Source organism: Scylla paramamosain, chromosome 10 (assembly GCF_035594125.1).
Source record: "Scylla paramamosain isolate STU-SP2022 chromosome 10, ASM3559412v1, whole genome shotgun sequence".
In the NCBI taxonomy this organism is placed as follows: domain Eukaryota; kingdom Metazoa; phylum Arthropoda; class Malacostraca; order Decapoda; family Portunidae; genus Scylla; species Scylla paramamosain.
In genome coordinates, this window is record NC_087160.1 from 7,062,487 (window position 1) to 7,081,371 (window position 18,885).

Here is an 18,885-nt window from a genome sequence, read left to right on the forward strand (position 1 = left end):
CTCTCTCTCTCTCTCTCTCTCTCTCTCTGTGTATGATCTCCATCACAACACTACACAAAATCAACAAAAAACAAACACCCCGCACCAACTTAAGCCGATAACACTTCCAGAATTCATCTAAACTTTTGACCCGAAACAACAAATGTAAAATATTCGCTTTCTTTATTATCATGCAACACTTAACATCTATTCTGCGCCGCGACGAGTTAGTATTCTGTGACATAAAGCATAGACACTGCATCCCAACAAACCCACACACTGCATGAAGACAAACCCAAACACATCGTCCTGAGAAACCCACACACTGCATCCTGACAACTTCAAACACTGCAATCTACGAGTAACAAACCCAGAGCATCCATAACCCTTTAACTCAATCATTTCGTCTCATCAAACCCAGACATTTTGTTCTTACTAATTCAGACACTGCCTCATCTCAAAGCCAGACGTTCCCTGAATACATCACCTCAAGGGTTAGAGAACACAAAGTGATATTTTAAGTGCAAATTAAGGGAGGAATGTAACGCTTCAAGTAAGGCGTAACTTTTGCATCCCCGTCGTAGAGGAGAGTAAGGAAATAGGAAAGCGGAAAAGGTGAGGAAAGTGTAAAGGAAATGAAAAGTAAAAAGAACGGAGAGGAATTAAAGAGAAGTGACTGAACCGATGCAAGGGATACATAGATAGATAGATAAATAGATAGATAGATAGATAGATAGACAGATAGAAGAGGACACGAGGAGATAGGAACAGCTGATAAAGAGAGGGGAAAGAACAAGGAGTTGAAGGAGAACTAGTTTGTTTACACTCGTAGGTGAAAAAAAAAAGAATACAAAAGAATACAAAATACAAAGAAAGGAGAGAAGGAGGAAAAAATAGTACGAGGAAAAAATTAGGAAGAGCAGTGTGGAGCGTTCCTTTGAAGGACTCAAGCTGGAGTAGGGAGAAGTGTGAAGTGCGTTAAGGAGTGTGAAGCAAGGAGGGGCTGAGGTGGAGAGGGGAAGAAAGCGCGGGCGAGGCGTGATATAATAATGGGGGTCTGCTAATTTCGTCTCCTCTCCCTCACCTCCTCTCGCTCTCCTTATTCCCTCGGCTCCAGCACTCCACCTTTACTGAGTTAAATAAGGAAGACGAAGTTCTCTCCCTCCTCCTCCTCCAGTACTAGACGAGGAGGAGAAGTAGCTGTTGAAGTTGAAGAACAAGTGTCTTACAAAATAAAACCATAAACAGAAGAAAATGGAAAGAATTATGAAAAATATTAAGAAAACGCAGAATAGAGGAAAGAAGAAATCGTAAACCAGGATTCCTTTAAGTATATATGTTATTAAAAGAACATGAAGCAAGACAACAACTGTAGTGACTCCATAAAAATTATCAATCACACACACACACACACACACACACACACACACACACACACACACACACACACACACAAAGACTGAGGAAATCTTGAACATTCATCCTTAATATCTGGAAGGAAGAGGAGGAGGAGGAAAGAAGAGGACCACCACCATTATCACCACCACAGCCACCATTACACAGGTCTCAAGACTCACCCACCACCCATTCTCAGACTCACCCACACTGCCTCACTGCGCCCACCTTCACCATGCACCCAAATAAGGCAGGAGCAGCAGCCCCAGTCAATCAGGGCAATTACGTGAGCTTCCCTCGTCAGGCGCGCTGGTGGCAGAGAGAGAGAGAGAGAGAGAGAGAGAGAGAGAGAGAGAGAGAGAGAGAGAGAGAGAGAGAGAGAGAGAGAGAGAGAGAGAGAGAGAGAGAGAGAGAGAGAGAGAGAGAGAGAGAGAGAGAGAGAGAGAGAGAGAGAGAGAGAGAGAGAGAGAGAGAGAGAGAGAGAGAGAGAGAGAGAGAGAGAGAGAGAGAGAGAGAGAGAGAGAGAGAGAGAGAGAGAGAGAGAGAGAGAGAGAGAGAGAGAGAGAGAGAGAGAGAGAGAGAGAGAGAGAGAGAGAGAGAGAGATAAGTAAGGAATATGAGTGAACATGCAGGTGTGTGAAGTTAATTAAGGCGAGCATACCGGTGAGGCAGGTGTGTGTGTGTGTGTACATATCAGGCAGGTGTGTGTGTGTGTGTGTATAAGTACATACACATCATGCACTCATACGTGTAGGTACGAAAAAAAAATGACCATGGAATTAGTTTTGCGAAGATGAGGAGCGTCGAGATAAGATGAGAACGTAAAGGAGGCGAGGAAACATGAAACTTACGTGATAATTAAAATGCATGGAATAATTAGATGCGCAAAAATGTCGAGGAAAAAAATGTTGAAATGTACTTTAACGTTAACAGGTTCAGATTATCATCACTATCTGTATATCCAAACATGAGAAGGAGTATATATTAATTACAAACACACACACAAAAAAAAAAATAAAATAAAAATAAATAAATAAATAAAAAATACACTCCAAAAATATAATAATGGGGAATCGAAAATAGTAAAAGGAATACTAACACTCAGAAAACAACAGTCCATTCCAGAAATAGTACGCTCACAACACTATGATATAATCTTTTCATGTCAAATAAAGTCATCACATCGAGGGAAAAATTGAGCTACACATTGCAAAATACAGGTTAATTACTTCTGTGCAACACCTGAAGCCACGAGGGTTATAGCACGACCACCTTTAAGATGTACGTGTGTGTGTGTGTACGTGTGTGTGTGTGTGTGTGTGTGTGTGTGTGTGTGTGTGTGTGTGTGTGTGTGTGTCTTTCTCTCCCCATGAATGCGTGCGTGGGAATGTGTGCGCGCGTGTAAATAAGTACATGTGAATTCGTGCGTGTGAATTTATGCACGTGTGAATGTGTGCGTGCGTACGTGTATTCTCAGACACAACAGGCATGTCTGTATCTGCATGCGTCAGGAAATGCATTACCTTTGTGTGTGTGTGTGTGTGTGTGTGTGTGTGTGTCAGTCATCCAGCCAGACAGTCTCTCTCTGCGCTAAAAGAACCACCCTGAAACCACTGATAAAGACATCATTAACTGGGTGCCCGGACAACTGAACCAGTGACAACTGAACCAGTGACAATTGGACCAGTGACAATTGGACCAGTGGACAACTGAGCCAGTGGACAACTGAACCAGTGGACAACTGAACCAGTGGACAACTGAACCAGTGAACCACTGAACCAGTGACAACTGAACCAGTGGACAACTAAACCAGTGACAACTGAACCAGTGACAATTGAACCAGTGACAACTGAACCAGTGACAACTGAACCAGTGACAATTGAACCAGTGTCAAAAAATGTTATCTGTTTGCTACGGCATCATGGTCGTCAGTCTGTACCCAGCTTTCACAACATTCACTGTCACTATTCTACAACATGTCTCTTCAGTTTGGGAGCACAGAACGAGGAAAATCACTCCTTTTATATGGTGGACATGAATACGTTGAGAGGAGCAGAGAACCTTGGATGACTCAAGGAATCTCCTACTGGCGATGTCGTCATTATCGCAAACATAAATGCAGCGGTAGTATGCAAACAGAAGGGGACAGTGTGACCAAGGAGCCCGGCGTTCATACTCATTCTGGAGATCCAGTAACTGCCCAGGTACAGCAGGTAGTGAGTACATTGCACTCATTTGCCGAAGATTCGTCGGACAGTGTGAGAAACTGTGTTGCAAATTCTGTAACTTCTGCTACCTGTGACGTCATGCAACGGCTGCCAAGTAAATCGTCATTGGAACGATCAGTAAGAAGAAAACGTCAGCGCACCGACAATGCACGTGAAATTCCCCACACCAGAAACTTTGATATTCCTCCAGAGTATCAAGAAATAATTCTGCATGATTCTGGAGTGGATGATGTTGACCGCATAATCTGCATGGGTGATATCAACATTGTCACTAATCTCAGTGGCAACAGTAAGCTTTGGATGTGCGATGGTACATTTGAAACTACACCCATTTTGTTCTATCAACTTTATACCATACACGCCAAAGTCGGCAGCAACTACCCTCCATGTATTTACTTTCTTCTTCCTAACAAAGCCCAAGCCACGTACGAAAGGATGATTGACATACTTCTCTCGGTTATGCCTGGTCTACAGCCTGAAAAAGTCCTCACAGATTTTGAAACTGCGGCCATCAACGCCTTTAGAAAAAAATTCCCCTCCGCCTCCACCTCCGGCTGTTTTTTTCATCTCAGTCAGTGCGTCATACGAAAAATTGCCAGTGTTGGTCTAAAGGCTAGATATGAAAATGACAGAGACTTTTCAGTGCTCATGAAGTGTCTACCGGCTTTGGCATTTGTGCCTGAAGATGATGTCATAACAGTTTTTGAAGAACTTGTCCTTACCCTTCCTCAGGAGCCAGAAGTCGAAGAAGTGGTGGCATATTTTGAGTCCAATTACATTCGAGGCATGCAAATTGGTGGACGTCGAAGGGATCCCCGTTTCCCTATCAAACTTTGGAACCACTTCGAGGACGCAGAAGAATGTGCTCCAAAAACCACAAATTGTTGTGAAGGGTTCCACAATGCCCTGAAATCAGTGTACATGTGTGCGCACCCAACCATGTGGAAGTTTCTGAAGGGCATCGCTCGGGACATCGCTGTCCAGCGTCTAGTGCACCAGAATGCGTTAGTACATCGGCGCGATGCACCCACTAACAAGTACATCAAACTCGCGCAGCGACTCGCCACTAAAATTAAGATGTATAGAGCTGAAGTAGATAAGCTCCTGTATTTGCGAGCAGTAGCTAATATGCAGGTCGTGTAAATAGGGGACACTGTAGTGCACTATATGTGATTATATCAGTTGGTTTATATTTTTACTACATGAATGATTCTAAAAACTACTGAACCATAGTATCGCCACTAGTTCATGATGCATAGGTAAATCTTTCTTAATGAATGAATTTTAATATGCTTTTGTTACCATTTTTTTCTGGTTTCATTGTCACTTGTCGACTGGTGCAGTTTTTACTGGTTCAATTGCCCACTGGTTCAGTCGACCACAGGTTCAGTTGTCACTGGTTCAATTGCCCACTGGTTCAGTCGTCCACTGGTTCAGTCGTCCACAGGTTCAGTTGTCACTGGTTCAATTGTCCACTGGTTCAGTCGTCCACTTGTTCAGTTGTCACTGGTTCAGTTGTCACTGGTTCAGTTGTCACTGGTTCAGTTGTCCTAGAACCCATTAACTGATACCTGCGGGAATACACAGGCGAAGAAAGCAGGTAGGAAGGAAGGAAGGAAGGAAGGAAGGAAGGAAGGAAGGAAGGAAGGAAGGAAGGAAGGAAGGAAGGAAGGAAGGAAGGGAGGAAGGAAATACGAAGAAAAGAAACAGGAAAGTGGATAAGTACATAGGATAGTAAAGCCGAATGAAAAGAAAATTGAGAGAGAGAGAGAGAGAGAGAGAGAGAGAGAGAGAGAGAGAGAGAGAGAGAGAGAGAGAGAGAGAGAGAGAGAGAGAGAGAGAGAGAACTTTGGAAGGAAACAAATTAGTGCAAGAACTCTTACTGGCTGGAGAGGCGAAGAAATGAAAGTAAAGCAAAAAGACAAAAAGGCCGAAGACAAGGCAGAAAAGAAAATTATAGTGTAAAGAGGAAGATAATTCGAGGAGGAGGAGGATTACAAAGGAATACAAAGAAAAAAATAGACATCAACATCCCTACTCGGCCTAACGACTGTTTGTGTGACTGTACTACCACAACAGATTCTACGAGTTAATAGACACAAGGACAGCAAGATCAAAAGAAAGAATACCATGTAGCATGAAAAAAACGTCAGACTGATTGGAAAGGTCGAAAGAGAAGCATGCTAATATGTATATTGTATATATACATAGATCGATAGATAGACAGACACAGACAGACAGATAGACAGACAGACAGACAGACAGACACAGATAGATAGACAGACATATAGATAAATATAGATAGATAAAAAATAAAAACTTTCGCAGGTGTAAAGTAGGTTAGTCGAGAGATTTATGTGAAGTGTTTATTATAGCATATGTTTAAATGCTAATATCATGTTACTATTTAATACTAGTTGAGAGTTCCAAATGTTTACGATTCTTTGAAAAAAAATATTTACCTTCGTTAGATCTGAATCGATTACCGATGATCATATAGCCATTATTACGAGTGGCGTTTGCTCTATTAGTAATTAAGCAGTTAAATGTTACCATTGTCAAAGTCGTGAAACATTTCAAATATCTACCTTAAATCTCATCGCATCCTACGCTTCTCCAAGATAAACAGGTTGCTTGCTTCGTAGTCAAGGGATCATTTTAGTAACTTTTCTGTGTAGGTTCTCCAACAGTATTCGATGTGAGGTCGCACGAGTGCAATAAACATTGAGAATGCCTCTTTCCGACTTGAATTCGAAAGTTCTCCCAATAAAGCCAACTAATTTGTTTGCTGTCTTAAAAATTTCTGAACAACGTTTACTGGATTTGAGATCTGAGCTAACCAGAGGAGGAGGAGGAGGAGGAGGCGGAGGAGGAGGAGGAGGATCACAGAGCATTACAAAGGATAACTAAACAACAACAGACTTTTAGATCCTTGTAAGGCTGTTTGGAAACGACTGAATAAAGGGGGTAGGATAGTGAAGCAGAAGGTTAGATAACGAAGCAGGCGAATGAAGAGGAGTAGAAGGAAAATGACGAGGGCGGGGACAAGAATTTGGATGGAAAAAAAAATACAATGCAGACGAGTGAAAGTAAGGGGAAAACTGAAGCAGCATCACCTTCTGACACACACACACACACACACACACACACACACACACACACACACACTCTGCGGCCTGCTGATATCCGCATCCCACAAATCGCGTCCTGATCCACAAGGAAGCCCTTGGATATCTGCCTGTGTGTAGGACTCCTCCATCTTGAAGGCATCAGTGAAGGGAAGACAGGGAGGGGGAGGGAAAGAAAGGGAGGGAACAGTTGGGGGAGCAAGACAGCAGGTAGTGAGAAGGGGAAAGGAAAGAATGAGGAGACTGTGTGTGTGTGTGTGTGTGCGTAAAGAATAAAGTTATGAAGACGTGAATATGAAGCAGGCAGGCTGGAGAATGGGAATATTCAGGCACGTAAAAAAATAAATAAATAAAAAGTGAGTTATATAGGTAGATATTTATGTACAGTCACAGACAAAAGTCGTGTAATGAATTTCGGTGAAAACATCTGGTACAGGGCTAACCTTACGGTTCTGTCTGCAGTGTGTCATGGGAACGGTTGGTAGCACTGCCATTAAAGCTTCGATACTTACTATACCTCGTACGTCATAACAGTTCGTATCCTCGCGAATGTAGTTTTCTCTGATACATCCGATATCTTTTTTAACTGCTCATGTTTTTAAAGCAATGTCTAAAGTAAACATGATGTTCAGTTTATTTCATGAATTGAGGACTTGGTAGAATATATTACGTATTCCACATCGGATATGAAACCTCGAGGCTGTAAATGTTTTGAACTTTTCAAAGCTTCTTGGTTTAATTTAGCAATTATCTCGTCAGCGGCAGATTCGAAGCTTTGAACCCTTATCTGAGCAGCAGCTTTAGAGATTCAGGCTTGTCAACCACTAGCGTGCGACTGTGTTTGGGTTTTCATGTTTCATGAATTACACTTTATAATCGACAAAACCTTGATACAACTGTTGTCTTAGACAGTGCATAGATTGGAGACATGAAAATTATAAAGAGGTTAGGAAAAACAAGAGAACAAGTAAATCAGTAAGTTTAAAGAATGTTAATCACTTATGTGAGGACAGAATCTGATGTAGGTCAGATTACCTGAGGCTAGTGTTTAATGGATTAGAGAAAAGAGGCATGCAAATAAGCATGTGGTATTTAATATAGGGTAGTAGATGCGTGTTGATAGGGAAACGGAAAAGTATGAGGATGGAAGGAATAAGGGGAACGTAGATTAGATTAGTGTGTAGGTAGACATGTAAGGAAACGATGAAAAGGAAAGTTTGAAATTAGGTAAACAGAGGAAAGGCAGGAATGAGGACGGAAAGGAGCAGAGTTCTCCCCTGTGCATGGTTGGAACTGTAAGGCAAATTCTCTCTGGCAAGCAAGAAACAGTGATACAAGGCGCTCCGCTGGGAGGCTAAGGGTAAGGAGAGAGGGGGCAAGAGGAAGAAACTGTGGAGGAAAGGGGTGCGAAACCCAATATAAATGGAGAGATAAATGTGGTGAAACGCGTAAAAGAAACATTCCAAGAAAAGGCAGTTACTTGAAAAAAAAAAGGAAATAAATATGAATGGAATCTTAACAATTAGATTCTCAGAATCCAAATTGGTCTTTATCCCCCTGACCCTTTGCTATCGCCCTCCCCGTTCCTCCGCATTCCCTCCTTGTTCTATTTTCAGTGTCTCCCATGCTCCCTTCTACCTGTGTGTGTGTGTGTGTGTGTGTGTGTGTGTGTGTGTGTGTGTGTGGAGAAACCTCTTTACACGTAAGCAGGTAGTCCGCTCACAAAACAAGCATTGAATCTAATCGCATCACATCGTAAGCAGCTTAACCAAAGCTTTCCACTAGACAATGTAATTTTTTAGCACTAACAGTATAATGGATACGCAAGATAAACCAACAAGAAAAATGTTACATCAATACCCACATTTTCTTTCAGCGTGACATAACCTGTGTCTGCGAACGAGCTTAGTGAAGAGAGGACCTGAGGGGAATATAAAGCTCCCTCGATGACTAAATGAAGAAGCATTTGAATGGGTTCATTATATTATCCAAGGGCTCAAGATGGTAGTTGGACCAGAAATGTAAGTTGAAAGAAGTAAAATGTAAAAAGTAAAGAGTAAAAAGTAGCGATAATAAATTGAAGGAGAGATCCACAAAACAAGTGAGAGAGAAAAAAAAAAAGATGAAAGGATGCGGAATGCGTGTTTCTAGAAATGAGAAGGGGAGAGAGAGGGAAGTTAGTAAAAAAAATAAATAAAATAAAAACACCAAGCAAGGGTGAGGGTAGGGCTGAAACACACACATCCAACCACCCACCCATCCACACACACACCCACATACCTATCTTTACCAAGTCACCTATTTCTGCCCACACCTAGGCACCTATCCACACACAGCATACTCCAAACATCCACATATCTCCTGACATACCAAACTAAAAAAAAAAAAAAAAAAAAAAAAAAAAAAAAAAAAACTTTCCGTCTGTCACCAAAACGTTATCCCGGTTTTCCACGCCTGCATCCCTCCTGCAGCAAAGCATTCATTCATTCATTCATTTATTCATTATTCCTCCTCCTCCTCTTCACCATCCTCCTCATCCCTCATCGTTGTCGTCACGGTAGTTTAATATATGCATTGGGAGGCGGAGAAGCAACACACAGCTAAGAGACACCAGACCCAAAACCCATCTCAAAATTTATTCACGATCTCACTGTGAAATACACCATTCCTTTCTTCCCCCTCCTACCGGTGTCCAAAATTTTCCGTACATTGCCTTGAATTTACTCTCTCTCTCTCTCTCTCTCTCTCTCTCTCTCTCTCTCTCTCTCTCTCTCTGAACAGCTGACTTATCTCTCCCACATTATCTCTTCCGAATCCCAGAATGGCGTCGTTTCATGAGGCAATGAGGCGCCGTCTGGTGGATAAAACTCGGCTCTCATACTCTGAGGAGGGAGGAAGAGGGGAGGAGAGGGATTGATTGGGCGATTTGTGGCGCTGCAGCAATGACAGAGAGAGAGAGAGAGAGAGAGAGAGAGAGAGAGAGAGAGAGAGAGAGAGAGAGAGAGAGAGAGAGAGAGAGAGAGAGAGATACAAAAATAATGTTACAACCCTCCTTTCTCTCTCTCTCTCTCTCTCTCTCTCTCTCTCTCTCTCTCTCTCTCTCTCTCTCTCTCTCTCTCTCTCTCTCTCTCTTTTTTTTTTTTTTACAAATATTTACAGAAAGGCTTAAAATTCCACGTTGAGTGTGGAATTATTTAAATCTCTATCTATCTATCTATCTATCTCTCTCTCTTTCTTTCTCTCAATGAATACATAATTAAATGAATAAGAATCCCATTTACCTGTTTCCCCAGTAAGGTCACTCTCGTGGTGGTGGTGGTGGTGGTAGTGTATTTGAGAGTCTCCATGTGAGCCGCGACTTACCTACCGCCACCTCGCCCCACCGTCTAGAAAGGTATAAGAAAAGATTAACAATATTCATAAAATCAACAAAATCTTCCTATTCAATCAGCCTCATAGGGAATAAACTGATAAAATTACTTAAATCATTAAATGGATACTATTATAATCATCAGTCTATGTAATTTATGGCCGATGTGTGAAAAATTGACATCTGCTCCACCTGTTTTGCGCCAGTGCACATTGTTATTTTTGCTCTGCCTATTGATATTCACTCTGAGCGACATAGAAAGCAATCTTGAAACGATACAGCTGCACACAGACACACACACACACACACACACATACACACACCTTTGTATTTTACTACATTTTACCTAAATGTTATACAAATTAAGTATAAATCAACATTCACGATATCTGAAGTGTGTCATACAAGATCAACAATCGTGTCTCAGCCCTCTCCAGGAAGCAAGGCACTGTGCCAAGTTGTGTCATCATCTGCTTACAAACTTTTCACTCCTCTCTCTCTCTCTCTCTCTCTCTCTCTCTCTCTCTCTCTCTCTCTCTCTCTCTCTCTCTCTCTCTCTCTCTCTCTCTGGTTTCCTGATGCTGTCTTTATGGATCCAGCGGCGATTCATTTAATTTGCTTTGCCTCACCACTGCATTGCTGAAACCTATCTTGATCACTAGATATCAGACCTATCCTTGCCATGCTCTTGTAATACTTGTCAAAGATAAGTTTCTAATAACCTGTACACTCGACACAGTGAAGGAAATATTGAAGAAAATACTCAACAGTGCACAGCTAATCTTACACTGATGGAATTTTCTCTCTCTCTCTCTCTCTCTCTCTCTCTCTCTCTCTCTCTCTCTCTCTCTCTCTCTCTCTCTCTCTCTCTCTCTCTCTCTCTCTCTCTCTCTCTCTCTCTCTCTCTCTCTCTCTCTCTCTCTCTCTCAGCACCACACACGACTATTCCTTCATTCCTTCCCTCCTCCTTCCACGTAGTCTAGGGCCCAGTGGTAATGATGGCATGGTCGGGGTTTGGGAGAAAATGGGAGAGGTGGGAGAAATGAGAGTGGCATCCGCGTCCCTTAAAATACATAATGATGTCCAGCAGACAGGGAGGCAGGGCGCAATGATAGCACGAGGAGAGGGAGAAGGAAGCGAAGTAAAAAAATAAATAAATAAATAAATAAATAAAATACTGGAGGAAGAGGACGAAGTCAAAGGAGAGAGAGAGAGAGAGAGAGAGAGAGAGAGAGAGAGAGAGAGAGAGAGAGAGAGAGAGAGAGAGAGAGAGAGAGAGAGAGAGAGAGAGAGAGAGAGAGAGATAGGTGTGGCTTTTACACGAAAGGCAGGAAGGAAGACACCTGGGAAAGAGAAGGAGAGGAGAGATGCAAAGCTAGAACTGGAAAGGAGAGAGGAAGAAGAGAGGATGAAAGGAGGGAGTAAACAGGAGAGATGGAAAAACGAGACGAGAGGGAAGGCCATCAGTTACTGGTAGTGCGTTTTCAGAAAACTTGTTTTTAAATTTGTCAATCAGTCACCTAGAGATTGTGGGAGTGCATTGGCCGCGTGTTGAGTCGCGTGACTACCTCTTTTCAAGCCCTGTATGAAGGATACTACTACCGCCAAACCAAGCCAGTAACTCTGTACAAGGCTGGAAAATGTTTAAGAAATATGAGAGATCACAAAAGAAACACTAATAATAGTACACCGGTGACAGGTAACATATCAGGTGTGCTGGGTACAGATCGCTTTTGCTGCCAAGGGCACTACACATAATCAGACGACAGATTGACGTCAGTCCCTAAAGGTAGGCGCACACTTGTTCGCATCGTACGGACGGCACGCATCGTACTCATCGGATTGTTTTTGGGGTCAGCGCACATTGGTCCGCATCGTACGGACGGCACGCATCGGACGGATCGGATTTTCTGCACACATTGTCGGCATTGGACCATTCACCACCCGCAGTTGTGAAGCTGAGCTCTCTCTGGAAGGACATACTCCATCCGCATCGTTCGTACGCATCGGATTGAATGCTCTTTCGGGGATCCTCGTCGGCATTGCCGATGTCCGATGCGTACGACGCGGTCAAATGCGCGCAGACCCATTTGAAATAATGTAAAGAATACTAAAATCCGATGCGTACGATGCGTGCCGTCCGTACGATGCGAACAAGTGTGCGCCTACCTTAAATCACCGTGTCACCTGAATGAAATAACCCCGATACTTTTGGCACCGTGACCGTCACCTGAGCAGTCTGACAAAGGCTTCAGGGTTTCACAGAAAAATCGAGAAGTTCACACTAGCGAATTTTTACCAAATAAATGAACTAAAAAAATAATAAAATAATAATATTAACAACAACAACAACAACAACAACAACAACAATAATAATAATAATAATAATAATAATAACAATAGCAACTATATAAATTCACAAACCCTTAAAAAGATCGCATCTTAAGTAAATAATTAAAACGAGTTACTTTCGTATAACCAAGAGGACAGGAATCAGAAATGTGCAGGGATGAAACCACATTTAAACAGTGCGCAGTGTGAATCAAGGATGATGAGTTTATCGACGGTCAGTCAGCCAGCGAGGCAGTGTTGGGATTGACAGTTGGCACACGGGGTTCTGAAAAATTACTGAGTGAGAATGTTTAGGGTATCACTGTATCGGTAGTTCTAAGGAAACGACACCACTGATCTTAACTTGTTACGTGACCGCCTGCCTGAATGGTCCAAAATGTGGCAGCGTGACAGTGCTCCGGCTCAGACAGGCCAATGTTACAGAGTGGCTTCAGGACTGTGGGGCTAAATTCATGAACGACTGGGGTGCCAATTCACCGACTCCAACCACGCACGAAACCTCGGTACGCTAATTAAACGGGGACTGCAAAGGAGAAAGAACAAATGCAGCACACCTGAAATCAGCCAGTGGACCTATAATTATTCAGACACTTTCACCATTGTTTGCCAGACGTATCGAGGCAAGCATGAAGGCCAAGGGACGCCCAGCAAAGTGTTACCTTGTGTGAATATACGTTGCATATTCAGTGATTTCAATTTACATAAGAAGCGTGTGAAAAAAAAAAATATTGCAGCCAGCTTTCTTCATACCCCAACACTGTATACAGAGTGTAAGAAAACACATACTTTACAGAAATCAACATTCTAATATAGTGTTTGCTTGAGGAGGTGCGTGCCGGCCTCTGCTTCAAGTTTCCTTCCTTTTTTTTTTTTTTTTTTTGTCCCACCGATACACGTCCCTCTCCTTCCACCCTGATATCGTCCCATGTGCTGCCGCAGGGCCATCACGGAATGCAGGCAATGTGGCAATGTTTGCAGTCCCGCGTGTGTGTGCGCTAACCCTACATACCTTCTGCAGCGGAAGAGAAGAGGGTCGAGTGAATTTTAATGAGAGAGAGAGAGAGAGAGAGAGAGAGAGAGAGAGAGAGAGAGAGAGAGAGAGAGAGAGAGAGAGAGAGAGAGAGAGAGAGAGAGAGAGAGAGAGAGAGAGAGAGAGAGAGAGAATTTCAACAGCCTACCAATCCCATGTCCAGACTCCAGACCAACTTCCATAAAACAAACTTAGAAAAATAAAAGAAATAAAATAAAAAAAAAACTTTAGAGCCGAACAAAACCCAGAACAAAGGAAGGAAAGAAAGGTGGGTGTGGCGAGGCCTGGCATTATCAGAGGGACTTCGTAGTGTGCGTGTCCAGGAGACTTTTACTGCCCATTGAGGGAGAAATTTTACCAAACTTGTAGAGAGAGAGAGAGAGAGAGAGAGAGAGAGAGAGAGAGAGAGAGAGAGAGAGAGAGAGAGAGAGAGAGAGAGAGAGAGAGAGAGAATAATGACAAGCAATCTCTCTCTCTCTCTCTCTCTCTCTCTCTCTCTCTCTCTCTCTCTCTCTCTCTCTCTCTCGCAAACACACACACACACACACACACACACACACACACACACACACACACACACACACACACACACACACACACTGACGATCAGTGGAAAGCATCGACTCCCATGTAGCTTCCTTGGTTGAAAGTAAAGGAGTAAGGGACAGTCACTGAGGGAGTCCGGATCATCTGCCTAACTGAAGATTAGCACTTTTGGAAGCTGTGCAAATCCATAGCAGTCTTATTTCCACGAAAAGGTATCTTGGGCCTACCTTCCATGGTCGGTGAGAGCAAGGATGATGTGGAAAAGAAGCTGGAAGTCTAGGGAAGAGCAATGAAAAACAGGAAATGAAGAGCACTAAGAAAAGAAGCAATTGATATTTTTAATGGACAAAGGGAATTTTGGAAAGAAAGATGAGTTCAAGTATTTTAGATTCCAACTTATATCAGACCTCAATGTTGAAATCAATCACCGAATCAGGGCTCGAGGGAGAAATTGAAAAGATGTCTGAGATGTTATGTGACCTAAAAATGAGTGTCAGAGTAAATGGAAAAGTGTATTAATCAATAACGAGACAGCCAATGACGTGTGGGGCGGAGAAGTTGGCTATGAAGAAGATAGAAGAACAGAAAATGGATGTTGGAAGGTAGAAATAAAAAAAAAAAACTCCCCTTTCCCCAACAAGCTAGGGGGACCTATCAAAAAAAGAAGAAAAAAAAAATTATATATATATATAATTATATATATATATATATATATATATATATATATATATATATATATATATATATATATATATATATTATATATATATATATATATATATATATATATATATATATATATATATATATATATATATATATATATATTTTTTTTTTTTTTTTTTTTTTTTTTTTTTCCGGGGGGTGGGTAGTGGGAAGGACGTGGAAAGCGAGGTTTCAGGGTGGGGGAAGCCAAATTAGGGTAAATTTGAACATTCATGAAAAATTCTAAGGATGATAAGTCAAATTTTGAAAACTGGGAAAATTTCTAGCCTAACTTAACTTTACCTAACCTAAGCTAACTTAACCGGGGGGGAGCTTTGCCCCCTCCTCTCCCTGGACCCCGCTTTAAGGACACTATCTTACCCTAATCTAACCTAACCTGGGGGGAGGGTTCGTCCCCCATAGACCTAACACTAACCTAATTTAATCTAACACCCTCTTAAAGGCACTATTCTAACCATTCTATCTAACCTAACCGTGGGGGCTTCACTCCCTCACAGACTAACCTAACGTATGCCTTAATAGGAAGTGGGAGATCCAGGGTGTGGTTGGTCGACCTCCTCTTCCTCATCCTCAAGGTACACTGGCGCCACCGATTGCTCAGAACTCAATTGATTTCGGCAAAACACCATGCGATCCTAAGAAATGTACACCCAAGTCGTCTTGTTTATACAACAGCACGATAAAATTAATGAATTTAAATTTACATCCACTGCACTTACCCGCCATTTTGACACTACTGGTACGGGTAGCCGACTGGCTGCCGCGGTCGCCACGGAGCTGCGCGGATTAATACACTCGTACTGTCCTTTACTGATCTTGCAAATAATGCGTCTCATAATAAGATACTCATAGTAAAATGCTTATCATTCAATAACCTCGTTACAACGAACGAGCTGAGATTACGTAGGGACGAAAAGCGATTTTTTATATATTTTGCGTACATGCGAACTACTTCCTGACGCGCATATGAAGTGTTCCAGGGCTCAGTGTGTTAAAGTAGCCGTACTGTACGATTTGATTTCAACGCGGATTTGTGGGTTATTTTACAGAAAGTATATCATATTATTATGTCAGTGTTCAACGACAAAGTAAAAAGGAATTATCGTAAACATTAACCTGTTGGAGAGATAAATATGTTATGGTAAATTCTGAGGATGATCAGCAAGGATAGAGTTAGGAATAAGGTACTAAAACAGACAGTAGACGTTGCTCCAGTTTCAAAGAAGGTACAAAAGAGGTTAAGATGGAATGAACACCTCAAAAATAGGGAGGAGCAGTTTGTGGATAGAATAACAATGGAACAAGACGAGGCTGGCCGAGGAGAACGTTGAACTGCACAAAAGACTTGAGAGTCAAAAGGGAAGTACGTGGAGGACAGAGGGAAGACTAGCGAGAAACAGCGATCCCATATGAACATGGGAACAATCCTTCAGGAGGAGGAGGAGGAGAAAAAAAAGAGGAGGAAGATGACGACGACTCGGAGGTTGGGATTGCAGCAGTTGATGCCGACAGTATTTCAACCCAGGAGGCCTCCTTCATTTTTTTTTTTTTTTTATGTTGGAGGGGCACCAATCGAGGGCAACAAAATTGCAATACAAAAAAAAAAGCCCACTGAGGTGCCGGTCTCCGAACAGAGTCGAAAGCAGTAGTCAAAAATTACAGGATGTCTTGAAACCTCCCTCTTGAAAGAATTAAAGTCATAGGAAGGTGGAAATATAGAAGCAGGCAGGGAATTCCAGAGTTTATCAGAGAAAGGGATGAATGATTGAGAATCCTGGTTAACTCTTGCATTAGAGAGGTAGACAGAATAGAGGTGAGAGAAAGAAGAGTCTTGTGCAGCAAGGCCGCGAGAGGAGGAGAGGCATGATGTTAGCAAGATCACAAGAGCAGTTGACATGAAAATAGCGGTAGAAGATAGCTAGAGATGCAACAATGCGGAGGTGAGAAAGCGGCTGAAGAAAGAGGAGAGGAGTTGATGAGATGAAAAGCTTTTGATTCCACCCTGTCTAAAAAAGCGGTATGAGTGGAACCCTCCCCACCCCCTCCCCTTACATGTGAAGCATACTCCATACATGGACGGATAAGGCTCTTGTACAGACTTAGCAGCTTGGGGGAGGGGGGTGAGAAGAACAAGCGGAAACAACTCGGATGTAAATAATAAATAATAATAATAATAATAATAATAATAACAATAATAATATTGTGTAAACCACTCCGAGAAATATGACAATCTAACCATGAAAAAGAGGTAAATATGGTCCACGACAATACCGGGAAAAGGAAAATAAATAAAATCGCATTCTATAAATCAGTCGCTGCCGATCCTTCGCTCAGTGATCACGTGCGCGCATCAACCATATCATGCGTAACTTATTTTGTACGTTAGATGTGTAACGAAGCAGAGAGAGAGAGAGAGAGAGAGAGAGAGAGAGAGAGAGAAAGCAGCTCATTACCTGTTCGTTCCATTATTCATCTTCATCAACAAGGGCATTACTACACTACCCATCCCTTACATGACTTGAACCAACAGCCAGAGAGCAAATTAAGCTCACTAACAATACAAAATTAACTTCAGCCAACAATTATGCGAATTCGGAGTTTCCACCGGCCTACACACCTTCCTAGACTCATACACAGCCTATTAAAAATATACACGACTCACCAATAGGTCTATATAACTTCTTAATATAGTTTGATATTACTGTGTTCGGACATTACCTGAAAATAAATGTGAAGAAACAGGAAAAGAACTCGAGGTTAAACGCAGCGCCCGTCTCGTCACAATATTCAAAGGTAACTGAGGCCCACGGTTACCAGTGATGGAAGATTCGAGTCACTTTCGAATCGGACGACTCCTTTCATTGATTCGAGTCATCGTTCCAATTAATTTCTTTTAAATTCTAACATTATATTCAAGTGCTTGAGAGAAGTATGTGTACTGCTCATCCACCGCTTGGTGCGAGTAAATAACACCACCAACACCACAGGACCAGGGCAGCTGTTCATGGCAGGCTGTGGTTTCCAGTCTCGAGTAGTGTGTCACGAGTGATGTGAACAACTCGACTGGTTCAGGCCGCTGTGGGCAGATGTGGCGGAGCCCCGGCTCGCCACTCACAAGGTAGGCAATGACTTAAATATCCAAACAATAAAATTTTCTTTTCTGTTCTTTTTTTTTTTTTTTGGTCTAATGGTAAAATTATTACAATAAATCTTTCTGGATGTTTGATGCGTCCTACTATTAACTTGGAGATATTTACATAATCTCTACAAACTCCAGTCTTATAAAACTGCTTCAACGCTTTCTTATGCAATGCTCTTATTACCTCAACTTGGTGTTTCTTTCTTTTGCCACAATATTTCAAAATGTTTTTGCAAAATGTCCAAAGTCTGACGCGAATTACCAGTGAGTGGGAGGGATTGGTGACATTCAGTGATTCACCGCGTGATGAGAGAGCGGGCACAATTAGTCCATGCTGGCCTGGCCACTACAGTACAGCTGACTCAACAGCTTCTGAGCAACAGTTCAGGCAGATACAACTTCTCGGATGTGACAGTCAAATTACAATTTCATATCAGACATGTTCAAAAGAGAACCTCGGCTGACAAGATTACCGGCACGCCTACCACTGACTCGGGGGATCGAGTGACTCAAGTACCCGATTCATTTTAGTTAGTTTAGTTTAGTTTAGTTTAGTTAGTTTAACGATCATCAAAAGCAGCTTGTCTTTCTCACAGATCAGTATTTTCAATGAAACTGCAATTCCATATTCATGTAATCGTGCATTCATCCACCGCTACGGTCTTTATCTTTTTTCTTCTTTCTTGTCCAGTGATCGTATTATATACATGGACTGGCTATCTTTACATACGTAGTTACTAGGTAGGAACCTTGAAGCACAAGGCCGCCATCTTTAAAGCAAAAATATTTTCGTTGAAATCAAGCATTAAAGTTCTCATAGGACATAATAAAATACTCCTCTACGAATTCATTCATTACGTAATTTCCCTTTGAGTTTCCTTTACCTTCCTCAAACCAAATATACTTTATCTCCGTTATATATATATATATATATATATATATATATATATATATATATATATATATATATATATATATATATATATATATAT

General features: G+C 41.9%; 1 protein-coding gene and 1 long non-coding RNA gene across 2 annotated transcripts in view; one reads left to right on the forward strand and one right to left on the reverse strand.

Annotated features, from left to right (window-relative positions):
- LOC135104016 (uncharacterized) overlaps window positions 1-18,885 on the forward strand; it is a 115,605-nt gene that overhangs the window by 87,151 nt on the left and 9,569 nt on the right. The gene's annotated exons all lie outside the window — the stretch shown is intronic.
- LOC135103977 (uncharacterized) lies at window positions 1,534-17,929 on the reverse strand. Its single transcript, XR_010270251.1, has 3 exons — window positions 17,473-17,929; window positions 10,012-10,116; window positions 1,534-1,683 (listed from the first exon to the last, which is right to left on the reverse strand). It is a non-coding gene; the product is annotated as an uncharacterized LOC135103977 (long non-coding RNA).